Source organism: Suncus etruscus, chromosome 9 (assembly GCF_024139225.1).
Source record: "Suncus etruscus isolate mSunEtr1 chromosome 9, mSunEtr1.pri.cur, whole genome shotgun sequence".
NCBI lineage: Eukaryota > Metazoa > Chordata > Mammalia > Eulipotyphla > Soricidae > Suncus > Suncus etruscus.
In genome coordinates, this window is record NC_064856.1 from 75,301,005 (window position 1) to 75,324,533 (window position 23,529).

At 35.1% G+C, this 23,529-nt stretch overlaps 1 non-coding gene and 1 pseudogene across 1 annotated transcript; one reads left to right on the forward strand and one right to left on the reverse strand.

The window, feature by feature from the left end:
• Window positions 1-17,717, forward strand: part of LOC126018583 (elongation factor 1-alpha 1-like) — a 44,083-nt pseudogene extending 26,366 nt beyond the window's left edge.
• LOC126019322 (small nucleolar RNA SNORA51) lies at window positions 13,235-13,367 on the reverse strand. Its single transcript, XR_007499049.1, has one exon. It is a non-coding gene; the product is annotated as a small nucleolar RNA SNORA51 (small nucleolar RNA).
• Window positions 17,718-23,529: the final 5,812 nt, after the last annotated feature.

Consider the following 23,529-nt stretch of genomic DNA (forward strand, 5'->3'; position numbering starts at 1 on the left):
TTTTGACACATTCTGCTGGGCAAGTTTGTCCATCAGTGTTTTATAATCGGTCTGTTACATACTTCCAAATTTTGGTATAGATTTTCCAAGATTGAAAAAGATGTAAACATAGGTTTTCAATGTTTCACTCTTTTGTCCTCTCCCATTTATTGATATGATTTTTAGTTAAAATATATGTATAGACTCATTTATATTTATCATTATATATATTATGTATGTGGATAATTTAGTACAAAATATTCAATGAATATTTACTTATTTTTGTAGTTAAATAACTAAAAGTGGATCAAAAACATAAACAAGACACTCTTTAATAGTAAAATAAATGACATTCATCTCACAATTGTTAGCATGGTTTGCAAAGAGAATAAGTTATAATTTAATAGTATAATTCTTTGAAATATTATTTTATTTCAGTAGGAGGAGAGCCCCAAAGCGTGGTTTTCCAGCATCTTCCCTAGAGGCCGCTTCCAGCTAGAGCATCCGTCCCACTTGCAGGAACCTCAACCAGATCAGGGACAAATTATGGTGATCCAGCCTTGCTTCCACTAGCAGCAGGGGTGCAAGCACAAACGGATTGCCTGCAAGAGACCCAGCAAGATTGGTGGAGCATCATGATGATCTGACCTTATCCCTTCAAAATGTTAGCCATTATATACTGAGCATATGGGATTCTGTGAGGCCACTGGTCCAGCAGTGTGGTAATTTGGCCCTACTCATGAGCTGCAAAACACTATTACGGCCCAACCATAGCCATGTATTAATTCTATTTAATGAAACAACCCCCAAAATATAGAAAACAACACACTTACAGGCTCAATACGGGACTCCACCACACTTAGAATAAAGATGGAAGCTCTGAGGAACTGAAAAGTATTGGCCACCTATATCACCTCTCCAATAAGGACTTTAGAGAGAAAATATGGAGAATTTTCAAAGAACTCTAAAAAGGACATGGAAAGAACTGAACAAACCATAAATAAAACTCAAGAGGATATAAATGAAGAAATTTCAAACTGAAATAGCAGGGCTGAAAAACTTGGTAGGTGTTACAAAAACTCTCACTGGCAGGTTTCACCAGCAGAATAACAATAGTAGTCATCAAAACAGCAATGTATTGAAATATAGACAGATCCTCATAATAAATGGAATAGACTTGAATATTCAGAGATAGACCCACAGGTTTATAATCAAAAAAATCTTTCATAAAGGAGCAAGAAATACAAAGAGGCAAGAAAGACCTCTTCAACAAATAGTACTGGAAAAACTGGCCAATTGCATGCAAAAAAATTAACTCAGACCTCTTTTTAATGCTTTGCAAAACAGTCAAATGAAAAGAGATTAAAAACTTTGATATCAGACCTGAAGTCATAAGACACATAGAGAAAAACTGGGAACACTGCATGATTGAAGCTAAAGTCATCTCAAGGATTAAAATCCACTGTTCAAGAAAGTAGAAGCAAATATAAACAAATTGGGCTACATTAAACTGAGAAGCATCTGCACTTCAAAGGATACAGTGACTAAGATACTATTCATCCAATACCCATCAGATAACTGGTTAATATCTAAGATATACAAGAAACTGATAGAACATCACACACACACACACATATACACGCACACCATCAAAAAATGGAGGAAATGGGGCCGGGCAGTGGCGTTAAAGGTAAGGTGCCTGCCTTGCCTGCGCTAGCCTTGGACGGACCGCGGTTCGATCCCCCGGTGTCCCATATGGTCCCCCAAGCCAGGAGCAACTTCTGAGCACATAGCCAGGAGTAACCCCTGAGCGTTACCGGGTGTGGCCCAAAAACCAAAAAAACAAAAAAAATGGAGGGAATAAATGAGCAAACATTTTCTCATAGAAGAAATACAGATAGCCAAAAGATACAGGAAAAAAAAATGCTCCACTTCCCTAATCACCTCAGAGATGCAAATCAAAACAATGATGTGGTGTCACCTCACACCACAGATACTTGCAAACATCAAAAAGAACAAGAACAACCAGTGCTGATATGGATGCAGAAGAAAGGGACTCACATTCACTGCTGGTAATGAAGCAGATTAGTCAGCCTTTTTGGAAAACAATATGGATACACCACCACAAAACAGATATTGAGCTTCATTACAATTTTGCTAATCTACTAGATAGCCTATGAACACAAAAATGCAATGCAAATATATCTTTTGCACTTGTATGTTAATTTCAGCACTATTTACAGTAGCCAAATTCTGAAACCAACCCAGCTGCCTGAAAACAGATGAATAAGCAACTGGTGAAATACAATGAAATACTAGAAAAAAGGAAGTCATGAAATTTGCTTATATGTGATAGATATGGAGATTGTTATGCTGAGTAAAATGAGTCAGAGACAGATGGATACACACAAAATAATCTCACTCATCTGGGAGATATAAGAAAAACTTAGGACAGCATTGTAATATTATCCAGAGAAAATAGAGATGAGGGTCAGGCGGACTAGCATATGGTAAGAAGCTTGCCATAAATAGAGGTGAGTGCAGTTTGAGTAGAGAAGGTTACACTATGTCAATGATAATTTGAACTAATAACTCAAGACAAGTGCTAAAGGGAATAAGGAACATGTATGACACCTTTCCATCAACAACAGTACAAAACAGATGGTCAAAGATGAAAGGAGAGAGAAACAAAGAGAGAGAGAAAAAATGGCTCTCAGAGACAGGAATGTGAGAAATGGGGGTCATTAGTAGCAGAAAGGGTGCATTAGTGATGTGCGGTCTACATTTTATTACTGAAACCCAACTATAAAAAATTTTATTACCATGGTGCTTAAATAACACAACAAAAGTCTATTTTAATGGAAAAAGATCATTTTTATTTTTCTTCAAGAAGAAAAAATATAATGTAATTGAAAGGACATATTTGCCTGTGTTCATACAGTGAGCAATGGCTGATGATTTCAATTTGCTTTATATTTAATATAGAATAACTAATAAAATGTTTTAGTTACATTTTATAGATAGGTAATTACGGTACCTGGCTATAGTTTTATAGCTGGTAGATGAAAAGTAACTTGGACACATAGTGATCAAAATTAGACTTTAATCTAAATCAGCAGTCCAAACCAAGCAGCACAACATTGAAATTAGAATATACTCTAATCACTAAAGACATATTGTTATAAATATCACCTTACATGAAATAATATATTACTAGTGTTACTTAATAAAGACCTAGAACAGTCATCAGAGTTTATAATCCAATTACAATGGGATCTTACTCAGTGATGAACATTTTTCTTGCATGTCTGAAGTCCTTGGGCTCTATTACTACTACTGTCATTTTTTAAAAAATGAAGATACTACAAAAGCATATACATTAACGCATTACACTAATATTAACACAGTAACATTAATAATAGTGTAATAGTGTTTTATGTGAGTAGTTAAATTAGTAATAACATCAAATTATGAAATATGCATATAATAAATACAGAAAAATATTGTTGATGATAACTCAATTCTATATTAGCTGATTATTAACTAGAAACCTTTATTATGTTACATGATTAAGATGTTTAGTCAATATTTGTTAAAATTATTGTTTTCAATTTTATGGTAGATTTGCAAGAAGAGGCAAATTTGTATCCTATAAAATTTTTAAAAATCCAATATTTAAGCAACTGCATAATAGAAAAAGTGATATAACTATATATATGAATAAATACATAAGATTAATTTTTTAAAATAAAATACAAGTATTATTTAATATAGACCTTATTTACCTATCTATATTATAGAGGTAGAGACAGTTCATGAGTTAGTGTCATGAGTAGTACAAATAAAAGGAATATCAAGCAATAAAATGTCATTTTAACATTAACAATTAATTAAATGTTGCACTGTATAAAAATATGGAGTTCTAACACATTAGAATAAGTAAATTTATTAACACATTATCAAAATTCAATGAAAGGAACCAATATATGTATATGTTTAATGAACCTTAAAATACCTTCTATCTTAAGTGGTTTAGTCATCATCAAACTATTTATATAGTTTTTATAAACAAGATAAAAATAGAATTATTTAATTAGATCATGAGACATATAAGAAAAGCATAATCTACCCAAATATATTCAGAAAATAAGAAAAATATTAATATATTCCAAAGTAAAAAGTTACCTTAGGTTTTAATGGAAACAATATACATCTAATGCTTAGAATTTAGGCATAGATTTTAATCTTAGAATTTATATTGGATTCTGCCTAAGTATAGTAGGAATTTTTAATTTGAACATATATAACATTTAGGAGCATTTTATTTTATCTGCAATCACATGCCTAGATGTATACTACATTCAAGTAAATACAATAATTAGACACTGACACATTTCCAAGAAATTTTATAATAATCGTTTATATTTTGAAACTGAGAAACCTCATGCAGCCATTAAAAAGTTAATTTCTTGTAGAAATTTTATATAAATCATTTGAAACTTAATTTATCTAGGGTCTTAGGTTTCAATTTATATAGTACAATTTTCAGGAAGAGTCCTCACAGATATCTCTTTCATTTTTATCATTTCTACCACCCAAATTTAGAGCTGTCCCATCAGCAGTTTATGTACCATTCCTCTCAGCATTGTTTACATTTCTTATAGTAAGCACCATAATTTTTTGATCTATTTTATATAGATTAGTTTTACTTATTAACTTTCCTGGACTTATGCCTTAGTTATTCACTTTCAACTATGAGTAAATCCCTCTAATAACTGTTTAATTTTATTAGTTATTTCATTTAGCTTAATATTCATTGATACTTTATTTTATATATTAGTAATTTTAGGTCATTCTTGGAAATGCTTGAAGACTTAAAGCTGAGAGCAAGATAAATGTCCTGTACATTCTTACCCATGCAGAGTTTTATAAAAATTAAAACAGTATCAAGTAATTTTATCTAAAATAACTGTTGGGATGTGTCTTATAGCAGTGCTAAGATTACATTCTAATATGCATATTAGTCATTAAAATAATGTTATTTATTTAAAATTTAAAATACATTTAATTTTAAAATTATGAGTGATTTTTAGAAATTATATATTTTATATTAATTTTTATTGTCATATTATAAAAAATATACAGAAAGAAGACATAACATTTTCCTCCTAACCCAGGTATATTGTAAGCCTTAAATGAGGTGAAGGTTTGATTTTGTATTGTCAAATGTTGACATAATTAATAAAATGTTAGATAAAAATCAAGAATAATTTTATGTTATTATATGAGGACATTGAATCAAATTATCTTTAGCTTCTTATGCTTTAGAGCTCTGTTTTTTTAGATAGGAGACTTTTGTTAAACAATTCCCTATTGTAAAGGTTAATTGACTTCTTCTTTTGTTTAATAATAATCTTTATTTAAGCACTTGATTACATATATAATTGTAGTTTGGTTTTAGTCATATAAAGAACACCCCTTTCACCATTGCAACATTCCCATTACCAATGCCCCAATATTCCCCCACCTCTGCCTGTATTGTAGATTGGCATGCTACTTCTCTCACTTATTGAAATTGTCACCATAGTTGTCAGTGTAGTTATTTCTTTAACTGGACTCACTACTCTTTGTAGCTTCATTTCATGAGCCAGTTCTTCCAGTCCTTATATCTATGGTGTCTAGATATTATTGCAATAATGTCTTTTATTTTTCTTAAAACCCATAGATGAGTGAGATTATTCTCTGTATATCTTTCTCCCTCTGAATTATTTCACTCAGCATAATAGACTCCATGTACATCCATGTACAGGAAAATTTCATGACTTCACTTCTTCTGACAACTGATCTGTTGAAGGGTATCTTGTTTGTTTCCAGAATCTAGCTATTGTAAATAGTGCAGCAGTGTATATTGGTGTGAGGAAGGGATTTTTTGTATTGTATTTTTGTGTTCCTAGGGTGTATACCCAGGAGTGATATAGCTGGATCATATGGAGCTCAATTTCCAGTATTTTGAGGAATCTCCGTATTATTTTTCATAAAGAATGGACTAGCACCAATGTTCTTAGACTTTGTGATATGTGTCCATCTCTGTGGCATTAGATGGTACCTCATTGTTGTTTTGATTTGCATATCCCTAATGATTGAATAGTAATGTGGAGCATTTTTTATGTGCCTTTTGGCCATTTGTATTTCTTCTTTAAGATTGTCTGTTCATTTATTTTCCCCATTTTTTGATGGGGTTAAATGTTTTTTTCTTGTTAAGTTCTCTCAGCCTTTCCTCTGAAATCTGGTTCAAGATAAGGATACTCTCTTTTATCCCTCCTATTCAACATAATGCTGGAAGTTATTGCCATAGAGATTAGGCAAGAAAAAGATATTAAGGGCATCCAGATAGGAATGGAATAAATCAAGCTTTCACTGTTTGCAGATGACATGACACTATATTTAGAAAACCCTAAAGACTCTAACAAAAAGCTTCCAGAAACAATAGTTTCATATAGTAAAGTGGCAGGCTACCAAGTTAACATGCAAAAATCAATGGCCCTCTGTACATCAATAATGATAGAGAAGAAATGAACATTAAAAAACAATTCCATCAAAGAGGAAAAAAAAAGAACAGAGTCAAGGCAAACAGTTTAAAATAGATTATATAAGGATCAAAAACCATGAACCCAGAAAAAACAAAAAAAATAACAAACAAAAAAATTTAAAAAATCAATTCCATTCACATTAGTGTCACACAAACTCGAATATCTTGGAGTCAACTTCACTAAAGAGATTAAAGGTCTTATACAAAGAAAACCTTGCTTCAAAAACAAAGGGGGGAATAGGGAGACCAGAGTGATAGCACAGTGGTAGGGCATTTTTCTTGCATGAAGTTGACCCAGGACAGATTCGGTTCAATCCCTAATATCTCATATGGTCCCCAAACCCAGGAACTATTTCTGAACACATGGTCTGGAGTTAACTGTGAGCCTCACCGGGTGTGGCCCAAAAATTAAAAACAAAAAAAAAAAAAAGGATACACCCCCAAAATAAAAAACAAAACCCTGCTTAAGAAATAAAAGAGGACACATGAAATTGGAGACACATACCTGGCTCATGCATTGGGAGGATTAACATCATTATAATTGAAATACTCCCTAAAACATTGTACATATTTAGTATAATCCCCTCTAAAGATAACCATGACATTCATCAAAGAAGTAGATTAAACACTCCTAAAATTCATTTATAACAATAAACACCAGTGAATAACTAGAGCAACCCCTAGGAAAAGGAATATGGGAGGCATTACTTTCCCTAACTTTAAATTGTATTAAAAAAAGCTATAGTCATTAAAACAGCATGGTATAGAAATAAAGACAGACCCTCAGTTGAATAAACTTGAGTATTCAGAGAATATGCCCCAGACATACAATGAACTAATCTTTGATAAAGAGGCAAGGAATCCAAAATGGAGCAAGGAAACTCTCTTCAAGAAGTGGTGTTGGCACATCTGATTGGTAACATGCAAAATAAGTGAAATGAGACCTACATCTATCACCATGGACAGAGGTCAAATCCAAATGAATTAAAGACCTTGATATCAGACCCAAAAGCATAAGGTATATAGAACAATACATAAGTAAAACACTCCATGACATTGAGACTAAAGACATCTTCAAGGAGGAAATATCACTCTCTAATCAAGTGGAAGCAGAGATAAACAGATGGGAATATATTAAGCTTAGAAGCATCTGCACCTCAAAGGAAGTAGTGCCTAGGATACAACAGCCACTCACAGAATGGGAGAGACTATTCACCCAATATCTATCAGTTAAGGGACTATTATCAAAAATATACTGGAAATTTACCTCTATAACTAGAACAGCAATCATAATTATACCCATCTCTTCAAATCAGTGCCCTAACATATATATATATATATATATATATATATATATTAAATACTCAAAATGATAGCTTCTACAAACTTGAGATCATCTTTCGTTGACTTCTGTTATTTCACATTCTAGAGTGATCTCATTAGTGCATCTCAGGATCTTGTAATTTCAAACCACATCTCATTGATGAACGTGTCTCACTATAACCATGGTAACACCATGTCTAATCCACACATTCTTTCACCTCTTTTACTACATTGTCCTACTAATTAATCTTCCTGCTGTTGCTCTTTGTGTAAAACAGATTTCTATCTACTAATCATAATGACATATCAGATTATGTGATTTTCCTATTCAAACAACTTCACCAACTAACAAATCTGCAAGTAAAGTACTAATCATTTGCATTTTCTAATTTGTCCTTGCCATAAATTTCTAGTCTGACAACTTCACATATCCTTAGTATATTCTTTCTCTGTGTGTGCTTTGCCTGAAAATCTGTAATGTAGTTGCTCATTACTTCTTTCTAGAATCTCTGTAAAAATTACTTTTTGAGAACCATTATTTGATTTCTCTTTATATGCTGCATACTTACTCAAAATTCATTTTCTTTAAATTGTTTATTACATCTATTGTTACAATTATGTAAATCACATTATCTTTTGTTATTTTCACCTAGTTAGATACACTCAACATATGAAAGAATCTTTACTTTGGGAAGCCTGAGTAATAGCACAGAAGGTAGGGCATTTGCCTTTCACATAGCCAATTTAGGTTCAATCTCCAGCATCCCATTCGGCCCCATTACCAGTAGTGATTTCTGAGCACAAAACCAGGACTAACTCCAAATACTAAAAAAATTTAAAAAAAAGGTTACTTTGAGAAAAAGTATCTTATATGACTAGTAGTGTGACTTGACAATAGTGAACTAAAAACCAGTATATGGTGCCTGAACGATGGTGAAGCATGCGGCTGACCCAGGACTGTGGTTCGATCCCTTGTGTCCCATTTGGTCCTCAAGCCAGGAGCGATTTCTGAGGACATAGCCAGAAGTAACCCCTGAGCGTCACCAGGTGTGGCCCTAAATAAATAAATAAATAAATAAATAATAAACAAACAGTAGATACCACAAAGGTTTGAATGAAATGCTCTTCATATAGGAAACCTGGACTCAGTCAGTAGTCTGTGCTCTAGACATTGTGGCAGAGACACAAAAGTACCAAACTAGTAGTAGACCCAAGCATTGTGTCTTTGGTCTAATAACCTAAAAGAAAGAAGGGAGGATGGAATGAAGGAAGGAAGGAAAGGAGGAAGGAAGGAAGGAAGGAAGGAAGGAAGGAAGGAAGGAAGGAAGGAAGGAAGGAAGGAAGGAAGGAAGGAAGGAAGGAAGGAAGGAAGGAAGGAAGGAAGGAAGGAAAAAATGAAGGGAGGGAGGGTGGGAGGAAGGGAGGGAGAGAGGGAGGAAGGAAGGGAGGAAGGAAGGGAGGGAGAGAAGGAGGGAGGAAGGAAGGGAGGGAGAGAAGGAGGGAGGGTGGGAGAAAGGGAGCAAGGGAAGGAGAAAGGGAGGAAGGAAGAAATGGAAGAAGGAAAGATGAGGAAAAGAGGGAGGAAGAAATGAGCGAAGAAAGAAAGGGAAAGTGGGAGGGAAGGAGGGAGAGAAGGAAGGAGGGAGAAAGTGAAAAGGGGAGTAAGAAAGGGAGGGTGGGAGGTGGGAAGGAAAGGGAGGCAGGTTGGAAAGAAGGAAGGGAGGGAGGGTGAAATGGAGGAGAAGGAGGAGGACGAACAGAATGAAAGAAGGAAGGAAGCAAGATTAAGGAAGGAAGGAAGGAAGGAAGGAAGGAAGGAAGGAAGGAAGGAAGGAAGGAAGGAAGGAAGGAAGGAAGGAAGGAAGGAAGGAAGGAAGGGAAGGAGGAAGGAAGGCAGGAAGGGAGGGAGGATGAGGATAAATAAGGAGAAAGAAAGGAGAGATGGAAGAAAGAGAAACGGAGTGAAGGAGGGAGGGAAGGAAGGAGGAAGAAAGTGAAAAGTGAGTAAGAAAGGGAGGGTGGAAGGTGGGAATGAAGGGAGGCAGGTTGGAAACAAGGATGGAAAGAAGGAATGAAGGAAGGTAGGAAAGAAGACAGGAAGGGAGGGAGGAAGGAAGGGAGGAAGGAAGAAAAGAAGAAGCATACTAACATCTATAATCAGTCTTAAATATGTGGGTAATAAAAGTCAGAGCTATTATATTCAGAGGTTAGAATGTTTTCTCTCATTCACTGTTCAAATATTTTAGAGGCCAATTAATAGGTCCATAGCAGCACACTGAATCACTATAAATTCTAACTTTAATGTGCAGAGTACCCATTGCTTCTATCTTGCTGTGCTACTTATTACATTTTTCTAAATCAGAATTCAGATAAATGATGCTTTTATCTCTAAAGCAAGTTACTGTCCTGAAAACAAAGATAAGAAGATATCCTTAAACCACCATCTCTCATGTTTTACAATGATTTATCTCTAGGACATTAAAATAAATTCAAGATACTCTTTTTGGTTTTATATCCATTTTTCTATAATTTTTTCTGTCAAAATATGCATCATGAATATTTCACTTAAATTTATGTGTAGATTTTGGTCCTTAAGAGTTCAGGATTCATGTGTTTTGTAACTTTATGAACTTACAGTTTGACAGTTTTTTCACACTTTCTGTTATGATTTAAAGAATTTGTTCTATTACACCCTCTTGGAAACTTGGAATCTTACCTTAAATGTCATAAAATTATCTTTATTTCACTTTGTGTTGTAAATATAATAGTTGAGTTCAAGCACATCTCAAATGCAATCATAATAAATACCAACTATTTTCTTATTAATAGTTGCATGGTTCTAAAATGTTTTTCAAACACAAATATTTGATTTCTTTATTAATTTTAATAATTCACATAAGAAAACATATGTAAAAAGTTATTTGATTTATAAATTTTATTTTTCTTGGGAAAGGACTTTTGAAATAATGAAAAATTTTCACAGGGCTTCAATACTCAAATAAATTGCTTTACTATTACGTTTTGTTGAAAACTCTGATAAATTGACATTCTAAACTATTTTCATTGGAAAGAGAATATAAAAGCCATTGTGTGAGGAATTGTCTCCTATAAATTAATTTCTGAAAACTGTTCTGAGAAACGAAGGGAACATGTATTCAATGCTTTGATGAAATGCATCATCTTCTTCACACTGTGTGTTTTCATGCAATTACGTTACCCTTGGAATTTAGATGAGTTAAATGAAACATATCACTATAATTAATTTTGAATGAGTCAATACTGTTTCTACTCAATCTGTTTCTAAATATTAGACTCACAAATACATAAAATCATATCTACCACTTAGTTTATTAAAGGTGCATTTTATGACATACAACTTCTTAGTCAATTTTAGAAAATTAACAAATTGATAATTCATACAAATTTACTTAATAGAATAAATTTTATACTATGATAGATTATAAATAATAGCTCAAATTTTGAATTATATTAACTCTACAGGACAATTCGATATGTACTCAAATTGTAGTAAAAATACTAAAATATTTTTGTAGGTGAATAGCAACCCAATGTGTATTAATTTCACAAGCTTTATCCATTCATCTTTTTTGTGCACCTAATTATTTTGCAGCTAGGTAAGTAATATTGCAATTAATACAAATATATATAAGCTTTTAAGTTATTATTCTTATAATACATATCCCAAGAGAATTAAATCACTGAGTTACATAGGACTTTAAAAAATACTTTTTTAGAAGACTACATGTCATTTTATTGTTTGTTTTGGTTCTTGGGCAATATCTGTCAATGTTCAAGGCTTACTCCTAGCATCTGTACTCACGGATATCTCTTAGATTGTTCTGGAAACCATATGTGTTGCTAGAGAGAGAAACCAGCTCTGCTGTTTATAAGGCAACTGCTATACCTATTGTACTATCTCCCCAACTCCAGTGTCTATGCTATTTTCCACAGCTATTGTGCCAGATGGCATTCCCAGTAACTGTAATAGGGATCCTTTTTTATTGCTTCCTCACAAATACAGGTTGCATAAGGCATATTTTAATATAGACAATTCTCACTTTTGTGTAATACTATCTCATTGTCAATTTTTTATTTTCCAATAAATAATAAACAATTTTCATATGCTATTGTCTATATATTGTTTTATTGTCTTTTTTTAAGGAAGTGATATCTTTCCCTAAATATTCATTTTATGCTATGTAATATAGCCCTATTATTAGGGTTTGAGGCTTTTCTAAATCTTAGCTACATCTTGTTTGTAGATTGCTGATTTATCTCATATTTATTCTTAAATGTGTGACATTAGGAAAAAAGAATGCTTCTCTAAACTAAAGTTAATAATCCTAATAAAATATCAACTGTGAGATATCAAATATAATCTTGACTATCATTAGCCTAGAGCTCATGCTTTGCTTTGCATCTTTGCATACAGGAGCTGCAATTGTTTTGTTTTGATTTTGGGCCACACCTGGTGATGCTCAGGAGTTACTCCTAGAACTGCTCTCAGAAAGATTGCTCCTGGCTCAGGGAACCATATGGGATGCTGGGAGATCTAACCAGAGTCCGTCCTATGTCAGCTGGGTGCAAGGCAAACACTCTACTTCTGTGCCATCACTCCAGCCCCCAGAATTTTCTTTTTTAAACTTCACGTTTTGACCCCAATTCTACTTATGAGTTATCTGAGGTGAGAAAGAGAGACAGAGAGAGAGACAGAGAGGGAGAGACAGAGAGAGAGAGACAGAGAGAGAGAGAGAGAGAGAGAACTAGATGATTAGCTATATTTCAGACAAACTTCTGAATACAGACCTCAAAGTACTGGTCCACAGATCAAAAAATAAAAAGGAAGTGAAGGGGTACATCACTTTTTATAAGTGAATACTTATATAAGTCTGCCTTATCATTAACCCTAGTTTATATTTTTCAGAACCAATTATAGTCCACTGACTATTTCCAGGTTATATGCATAGAGATCTATAAACAGTCTGTGGACACTGCTGTGTTTGTCTACCTCAAAAATAATTAAAAAATTGCATTTAAATACAAATATAAAACATGCATTAAGAGTGCTACATAATCTTCAAATAAAAATTCAAGAATTTGGGACCAGGAAGGTGGCGCTAGAGGTAAGGTGTATGCCTTGCAAGCGCTAGCGTAGGATGGACCGCAGTTCGATCCCCCGGCCTCCCATATGGCACCCCCAAGCCAGGGGCAATTTCTGACTGCATAGCCCGGAGTAACCCCTGAGTGTCAAACGGGTGTGACCCAAAAACCAAAAAAAAAAAAAAAATCCAAGAAATTTCTTTTCTTTTTATTTCTTTTTTTTTTTGTCCCCTAATTCACAATACAGACCAGACAAAGGGCCTGGGTTAAGGTGTATATGGGGTGCATTTACTGTACCTCCTCTTTCTGTACAGTCAGTGTAAAGAACACAGCCTGTGGTAAGAATTGGGAGGCCTTATTTCTTTTTTTTTTTAAATATATACAGATATATATATATATATATATAAATTCCTTCACCAGTGCAACCCAAGATTTTTAAAAATTTTTATTAAGACACTATGATCCATAATAGTGTTGTTTCAGGTATACAACATTGCTATGCCAATATTACCACCAGTGTTCCCTTTCCTCCACCATCCTTAGGTACCCCCACACTATTTTGCCTTCCCCTCCATACATAAAATAAATTTATTTTATATTAATTGTTCCAGCAATAGTTAACGTTATAAGAAAATGGAATTATCGTAAAATAAATTAATAAAGGTTAATCTTTAAATATTAATAGCCTTGAAATATTAAACAATGCAAATAAAATAATTAAAAGCATTTAATACAACACATTATACAGCCTATTCTCATGTATCTAACTGATTTATCTCATAGTTATTTGACAAACAAATATATTTAACTAAGGGGATGGAGAGATCGCTTAGCAGTAAGGTGTTTGCCTTGCATGCAGTCAACACAGGACAGACCCAGTTTGATTCCTGTCATCCCATGTAGTTCCCTGAGTCTGCAAGGAGCGATTTCTGAGCGCAGAGCCAAGGGTATCCCCTGAGCGTGCCAGATGTGACTCAAAAACAAAACACAGCAAAACAAAATTTAAATAATTGGATAATATTGTAGCATTATCATCTTTTTGTCATAAAGCTTTTTAAAAGAATTCTTGGAGCTGAAGCTATAAAACCGTGGGGAAGGTGCATGTTTTGTATGCACACAGCACAGCCAAGTGTTCCCACCCCCCAAAAAAAAAAACTTACCAAAATTCTGTAGTAATACATTTAGAATTTCCATGGAATATACAATAGCTACAGATGTAAAATTTATTAACAATGAAGAAAATTAAGAAAATTTAAATAGAAATATGAACAGATTTATAAATAGAGAATATTTTATCCTAAGAAATAGAAAGTTTGTTTTATACAGGAAATGTTATATTATATATACTGCTTAGGAGCATGAATGAATAATTAAAATGATGCAATACAAATCTCTTTGAAAAATAACTGATCATTTTTTGTTTCACAACAGGTTTGCTGCCAGAACACAGCAAAACAAACAGCAAAAGGCGAGCCAAATTTGGAGAGGAAAAGAGTCTTATAAACCTTGTCGTCACTGGGCATGTAGACTCTGGCAAGTCCACTGCCACCGGCCATCTATCTACAAATGTGGCAGCATCAACAAGAGAACTACAGAGAAATTCAAGAAGGAGGCCACCGAGATGGGAAAGAGCTCCTTTAATTATGCCTGGGTCTTGGATAAGCTAAAAGTTGAGCATGAATGTGGTATCACCATTGATATCTCCCTGTGGAGTTTGGAACCAGCATATACTATGTGACCCTCATCGATGCCTTAGGACACAGAGACTTTATCAAAAATATGATTATGGGCACTGTTGTATCAAATAATTAAGGATGGGGCTGGATGGCGGTGGATGGTGCTGGATTTCTTTCTGCCATCCCAGGCCACGTGGCTCTGCAACCCCATCCTGCTGGCGGGTCCCAGGCCCAGGTGAAAGGCGAAATCACTCACTCACAGGCATCAACCTTGGGCTACCACGTGAAGCCATTTTCAAAGATAGCCGACAACCCTTATGGGGGCACAAGGGCAATTGAAACAAGGAAGGTGGAAGCTTGCATCACCTCCAGCCCAGGCCCAGGCCCAGAACTGAAACTTTGTTACAAGAAACAAAAACCTCGGCCTCTTCAAAAACTTATTAAAAGTCTAAATTGGAAACGGAGGAGAAAAAAGACTGTATTGAAAGCGGACTGATTTTTCTGAGAACAACCTTCTGCTTGAATTTGGATTTCGACTTTGAAAACTTCAGACTGGACTTTTACAACTCTAAACATCCAAAAGCGCCCTGTAAAGGTGTGGCCGAAAACTTGCTTGCTAAGTGCCGCCGGGAGGGGAAAAGCGGCGAAAAGCTCCTATCGGCCTAGAAGCAGGAACGCCTCAGCTCAGCTCAGCTCAGCTTTTGCTCCGCTGCAAGCCTGGAATCCACCCTACAAATCAGAAAGGTGAAACAGCAGGAGCGAACCGGCAGCGGGCAGCGGAACCTGCAACCTCATGGTCAACAGAACCGTCTGCGGGGCCTAAAACTATGAAAGGAAGCCACGTGGTAAAATCAGCGTGGGACAAACCAGCATCTGAACTTTAAAAGTTTACAGAAGCCACGTGGTGAGATCAGCGTGGGACAAATTAATCATCTAAACTATGATTTTAGGTGTAGGGACTAAGCAGGTAGTCTTATATTTTACTCATAGTTGGTGATGGAATAAGTTTTAGTTAGTTAGTGGTTTAAAAAAAAATAGGAGTATTAGCAGTTTTAGCCCATTTAACATCTGATTTCTAACCGCCTGCATCTTTGTCTTAATTAAGTCATTTTCTTTATAATTTAAATGTGTTTTGTTTTCCAGTTAATATTTTCAATTGCAAAATGTTTTACTGTGTGTATTTTAAATGTACTTAGCCTGTTTGTAAAATGTATGTTTGCATTTATGCTGTAGTACTTGTATGTAGGAAAGGTTATAGGAACAAAAAGTTCCCCCAATATAGTTTAAAAGTATAGGAACATGAAAGTTCCGAAATAGTGCTTGGTGAAAAAGCATTAAGAGAATTTTAAGTTACAGGTGTAGAGTATATTTTGCAAAAATAATATGTTTTTGAAAAGGGCTGGTATGTTAATTTTCACTCTATTACGTTGGTGCATGAAAATATTAAGAAAAGGGGGAAATGTTGATACCTAAGACCCACCCATTTCTGGGAGGGGTCTTGGGAACCGGATATTAGGTATAACCTTACCTGCAAGACCCGGCCCATTCCTGGGAGGGGTCTTGGAAAAGTTAGATAAGCCTTGGACTGAGGGAATTCGGCCCTTTCGGCCCTGCTGAGCTCGCTGGCTTTGGGGTCTCTGTTTCTGGTCTTGGACCAGGATGGAGGCCAAAGGGAAGATGGTTGAAAGGTTTAAGACGCAGGGTAGCCTAGAATGGCTGCATGCTTAAAAGGTTATGAGATAGGCCACACACATGTGGTGAATAGGGCATGAATAAAGTTAATGCTTCCTGAGGCCTGCCTGTGAGTGAGTCTTAATTACACCGTTCACCTGGGCCTGGAACCCGCCGGCTGGATGGGGGATGAAACCAAGTGGCTGGATGGGGGATGAAGCCATGTTGCTGGGGCCTAAGCACAAAGGCCTCCATCCATCACCATCCAGCCCCATCCTTAATTATTTGATACAACAGGCATCTCGCATGCTGACTGTACCACTCTGATTCTTGCTGATGATGGCGTTGAATTTGAGGCTGGAATCTCCAAGAATGGAGAGATTCGCAAACCTGTCCTTCTGGCTTACACACAAGGTGTAAAGCAACTTATTATTGGTGTTAACAAAATGGATTCCACTGAGCCATCTCTCAGCCAGAATAGGTATGAGGAAATGGTTAAGGAAGTTATACCTACATTAAGAAATTCAGCCACAACCCAGACACCACAGCTTTTGTACCAAGTTCTGGTTGGAATGATCACAGTATGCTGGAGCCAAGAACTAACATAATATAGTTTGAAGGCACCCCGAAAGATGGCAGTGCCAATGAAACCACTCTGCTTGCAGCTGGATTGCATCCTGTCGCCCAATTGTTCAACTGACAAACCCCTTCACCTGCCTCTTTAGGATGTGTACAAGATTGGCGGTATTGGTACTGTCTCTGTGGCCAAGTTGAGATTGGTATTCTCAAACCTGGCATGGTGGTCACAAATGTGACCTCCAGACAATGTTACAACTGAAATCAAGTCTGTTAAAATGCACCATGAAGCTCTAAGTGAAGCTCTCCCTGGGGACAAGTTGGTTTCAATGTCAAAAAAGTCTGTTCGTCACGGCAAAGTGGCAGGTGATCGCAAAAATGACTATTCAATGGAGGCAGCAGGCTTCACTGCTCAGGTGATTATCCTGAACCATTCAGGCCAAATCAGTGCTGGTTATGCACCTGTGCTGGATTGTCACACAGCCTATATTGCTTGCAAGTTTGCTGAGTTGAAGGAGAAAATTGATGGTCCTGGGAAAAAGCTGGACTGCACGATGGCCCTAAATTCCTGAAGTCTGGTAAAAATGCTTTCATTGTTGATATGGTGCCAGGCAAACTCACGTGTGTTGAGAACTTTTCCTGAATATCCTCACCTGGATCATTTTGCTGTTCGTGATATGAAGCAGACTGTTGCTGTGGGTGTCATCAAAGCAATGGACAAGAAAGCAGCTGGAGCTGGCAAAGTTACAAAGTCAGCCTAGAAGGCTCAGAAGGCTAAATGAATATTATTTCCTGTACCTGCCACTCCAGTCTTAATCAGTGGTAGTAGATGAAAAGTCTGAGAATGGTTTGATCAATTGGCTATTTAAGTTTAATAATAAAGTACTGGTTAATGATAATAATGCACCATAAAGCTTTCAGAAGGAAAGGAAAACATTTTGTGGACCAATTGTGTGTGTGTGTGTGTGTGTGTGTGTGTGTGTGTGTGTGTGTGTGTGTGTGGCAGTTTAAGTTATTAGTTTTTAAAATCAATAACTTATAAATGGAAACACCTTGAGCAAAACTGTCACAGAAATTTGAAACCCATTAAAACAAAGTTTAATGAGTAAGAAACAAACAAAACAAAACAAAAAACACTTATTCTATAATAACAGGTATAAAGTAGATGGTAACTGATTATAGAAAATGTATTAAATTTCTTAGCAAAATTCCATTTAGGTTAATTTTCTTTTTCTTTTTATTGGGGGCGGGGTCACACCCAGCAGCCCTTAGGGTTTACTCCTGGCTCTGCACTCAGAAATCGTCCCTGGCAGGCACGGGAGGTTATATGAGATGCCAGGATTTGAACCACCATTGGTCCTTGGTTGGCTGCATACAAGGCAAACGCCCTACCACTATGCCATCTCTCTGGCCCCTAGGTTAATTTTCTTAATCTAGTAGAAGACAACCATCTCAACCATTAGTGATAACATACTCAATGTCACATATTTGAAAATAAATCTTATTCTTTGTCTTAATTATAATTTTATTGAAAATATTGTGATTTACTGGGGCCGGCACAGTGGCGCTAGAAGTAAGGTGTCTGCCTTGCCAGCACTAGCCTAGGACGGACCGCGGTTCAATCTCCGGTGTCCAAGCAGGAGCGACTTCTGAGCGCATAGCCAGGAATAACCCCTGAGCGTCACTAGGTGTGGCCCAAAAACCAAAAAAATATATATATATATATTGTGATTTACAAAGTCCTTCAAAGTTGGGTTTCAGACATACAATGAACCAGGGCCACATTCACCACCAGTGTCCAACTCTCTCCACCAGAATATCACAACTGCATCCTATACCAATCAGCCTGCCAAGATAAAAGGCACATTTTAAGTTTAGCTTGTTAAAGATTGGGTCTCGTAATGCCAATGCTTTTACATTGCTTGGATATTTAGTTCTTTCCTTTTTTAACACTACCAATGCACCTGAGATCCATTAGCTCCTGGCCCCCTTTTTTATATTTGTGTTTCTCCTCTTCCACTCAATTTCTTTCCTTCTCCTCCTCACTATACTGTGGGGCCAAGGGTGTTTGAGGCAACTACCAATGCATCTGATATCCATTAGCTCCTGGTCCCCATTTTTTTATATTTGTGTTTTCCCTCCTTTATTCAATTTCTTTCCTTCTCCTCCTCGATATACTCTGGGGCCAAGGGTGTTTGAGGCAACTCCTATTTAGACCACTGCATTTCTTCTTGCAGTTGTTCTAAATACCACAAATAAAAAATACCATTCTGTATTTATCCTTCCTCTTCTGGCTTACTTTTCAATAATTCAAAATTGAACTGCCATATGACCTAGAAATTCCTTTTTTGATATCTATCAAAAACATTTATATAAAAGGATTTAGAAAAACATTTATATAAAAGGATGTGTGCACATTATTATTCATTGAAGCACTGTACATTAGCCAAGAATTGGAATCAACCTAGATGTTCAACAACAAAGAGATCGTGAAGATGTGGTACATATGTACAATGGAATTCTACATAGTTGTAAGGAATAATGCAAGCATACAATTTGCAGCTACATGGATGTAACTGAAGGATATTATGTTATCCTATCTTACTATTTAAAGAAAATTTTAATATGTTTTGGAAATATGGTTTCAAGGCTATTAATTCCATAAGTCATTGCTTATCCATGAAGCTCAAAATTGTTCATTCAAGTCTGAATTATATTCTGATATATACTATTCTTGCTGAAGTGTTCCTTTCAAAGAGTTTTTAGTCCTTTATTCATTCATTTGCATCTGATTGGTAGAAATGCTTAGGAAAAAATATTTCTCTGTTGACATAATGTATAATTAGAAATTTAATTGTGCTTATGTCAATGTTACATTTATTTTACAAATACCAAAATATTTTAACTCTGTGCCTAATTGAGATGATTACAATATTTTAATATAATACCAATAAGTTATAAATTATTGTTCAAATTATTGATAATTTGGGGGTTTGTTAAACTTTTTAAAACAAAATTCAAATTTTATTTATTTTTTAATTTCCTAAGTAGGCCTCAGGCTGTGTGTAAATCATTTGGACCTAAATTTCTGTGAACCACAAAGACTACTTCTGTTGTTTTAGGAAATAGGAAGTATAATGGATCAAATTCAGTCTCCATATGCCATCCAATGATCCAGACTTTTGAGAAAATCTTTCAAAATTTTCAAGTTACAGAAAAAGCTTTACATACTGTTTACTCAATTTTGAATTCATAAGCAGATAATATATTTGTATTTTATATACAATATATGCTTTACTGCATAATATTTCATCATTGCTTTGGTGAAAATGACTTCTTTTTTTTTTTTTTTTGGCTTTTGGGCCACACCCAGTGGTGCTAAGGAATTACTCCTGCCTCTGCACTCAGAAATTATTTCTGGCAGGCTCGGAGATCAGATGAGATAAAGGGATCGAAGGTGAGTTGTGTGGAAGGCAAACACCCTATCACTAAAGCCCCCCTAAAATACTTTTAATTACAATTATTTTACTTTCTTCTCAAATTTATATTATACAAGAAAGATAAATAATTTTAGTTTCTAGAAAATTAAAACTACTATGTTTTTTAATATAATTTTTATTTTAATTATAGTGGCTTACATATTGTTCACAGTAATATTCCAGGGGAATTCCCACCACCGAATTGTCCTCCCACATCCACTCCCATCCTGCCTCCCATATCCTCCACTCTCCCCCCAGGGACTGCTAGAATGCGTGGTCCCTTCTGTGTCTAGTTTATTACTTAGTGGTCTTATAGCTGTTTGGTCTTGGTGCCTCCATTACTGCCCCCTATAATTGGGAAGCGGGACTAGAAAGTTCAAGTTCTGTGGTTTTGTTTGAGGAAGAGAAAAGTGATATAATGGGGTAAAACTCGACTACGCCGACTATGAGTAGAATCATTCTAGAGGCTCTCATCCTTGGTTTGAGGGACGAAGGGGTAAAGAAGAAGGTGAATGAAACACCACAACAGCTCAAAAAGAGGAATCAAATAAGATATTCAGTGAGCACTGTAGCAATAAAAACATGCACCACATAGTTGCCATGGTCTTGAGATAGGAATAAGGCACAAAGAGGAAGAAAGAAAAGAAGAAAGAAAAAGTAAATATATAAATAAAAAATGGACAACTACTTCAATATCTACCCCAAAACAAAGAAATCAACAAAAACTAGATAAAAAAATAATAAAAAATAAAAAAAAGGATTATTTAGTGTTTTTTGTCTCCCCCCCCCCCCCTGCATAGGCACAGTCAATATTGGGGTCATCCGAAACGGGAATCCCCTTGGCCTAAGAGATACAGGGTTTCTCTACCCTTGGAATATATTGTCATGAGATTATCTATAGACTCCTTTCACGTTCATTTTCTCTCCCCTTGGTGTTTTTGTATGGAAGACTTCTGCTCCAATCTGGATGATAAAAACAGACCTCTAAATCTAGAGGTCTCAGTCTGTGCACAGGTCAAGAGGTCAAGGAGTGGAACTTAGGATATAATATTCTAAAAATGCTTTAGAATCTGTGATTAGAATTTTTGAATATGTTATATCATTAAAAAAAGCATGAATATCTTGATTTTGCTTTGTAATTTCCTATTTGATTATTTAGAAATGAGAAATCTTAGGCCTTTTTTAAGAGACTATAATACCTTATGATTGTGAAAATTTATGACAAGTGGGAGGGAGTACATAATTAACTCTACTTCTTATAACTTGATTATATAAAAATGACAGGTGAACCTGACTTAAAGTTCTGCTTATATCTCCTTCAAAGCCTTGCCAAATTTACTTGATCAAGGGATTATGGACAAAATAGACCTTGACTAAAGAGCTGTAATTATCAAATATAATAGAAACTGAGATTTGTAGTAAGTATATCTCTGTGATATCTCTGTGATAATATAAGAAATTTAAGAAGATTACTAATAAACATAAACATAGCTACTCAAACAACATTGAATATTTCCTATTTCTAAGAACAGGCACTACTTATTTATAATATTAATAAATTTAACTAAGAGTTGACTTGAGATGGAGATGAAAAATAATAATAAGTTTATATTTTCTATTTATTAAAACATCTTAATGTTTACAAGTCTACACTACTTCCATTATTAATTAACTTAGCAATAATTGAATCAAAGGTCCTCTTTTTAAGGTCTTTGCTTGAGGAGCTATAATTGTCACAAAAAAATCTAAATTATTTTATCTTCCATTAACTACTTCTCTATTCAAAAGAGATAACTTAAAATTACTTGAATTAACACAGAAATTTGTTTAAATAAAATTAAACTAAAATGTTGGTGGGAAGATGACCCTTATCACATAGATTGTATAGAAATAAAAAGTTTTATAGATATAAAAAGATATAAAAATACTCAGACCTCTATCTTCCACTCCATATAGGCATCTGAAGAGACACCTTTACAATTATATAACCTATTTGAAAGTTTGCTTTCTTACTTGCAAAATAAACCTAGATACAAGGTAATTTTAAAAGCTGTCTTTATTTTAGTTCAAATATTTATTCATTACTGTATTCTTTTTATTTAAGCACCATGGCTACAGATTAATAATTGGGTTTCAACTATAAAAATGTACACTGTCCTTCAACAAGTAACTTTCCTAACACCAACATTCTTCATTTCCCTCCTCCCCCAGCCCTACCTGTCTTCAAGACAGGCATTCTATTTTCTTTCTATCATTGTCATGGTAGTTGTTAGTATAGTTATTTCTCTAACTGCACTCTTTGTTGTAAGCTTCATATCATGGGCTGGTCCTTCTGGCTCTCATCTCTATTGTCTCTGGGTATTATTACTATACTGTCTTTTTTTTAATTCTACAGATAAGTGGGATTATTTTGTGTATCTATATCTCTCTAACTTATTTCACTCAGCGTAATAGTCTCATATTCATCCATGTAAAATCATATTTTATGACTTCACTTTTTCTAACAGCTGCATAGTATTCCATTGTGTAGATGTGCCACAATTTCTTTAGATATTCATCTGCTGTTAAGCATCTGGCTTGTTTCAATATTTTTGCTATTGTAAATAGTGCTGCTATGAACATAGACGATCAGAAGACATTATTGTATTGCATTTTTGTGGTCATAGGGCACATCCATAAGAGTAGTATTGCTAGATTATATGGGATCTCATTGTCCAGATTAAGAAATATACATATTGCTTTCCATAAAAGCTGGACTAGATGGCATTCCCACAAGCAGTGATTGAAAGTTCCTTTCTCCAACATTCATGCCAGCAGTGGTTATTCTTGTTCTTTGTGATGTGTACCATTCCCTGTGGTGTGAAATGATAACTCTTTGCTGTTTTTATTTGCATCTCCCTGATGGTTAGTGATGTGGAGCATTTTTTCACGTGCCTTTTGTCCTTCTGTATTTCTTCTTTTAGAAAATACCTGTTCATTACTCCTCCTCATTTTTTTATGGAGTTAGATGTATTTTTTTTCTTATTCTGTCACTAACTTGATTATCTTAGATATTAGTCTCTTATCTAATGGGTATTGGGTAAATAGTTTCTCCCATTCTGTGGGTGGCCTTTTT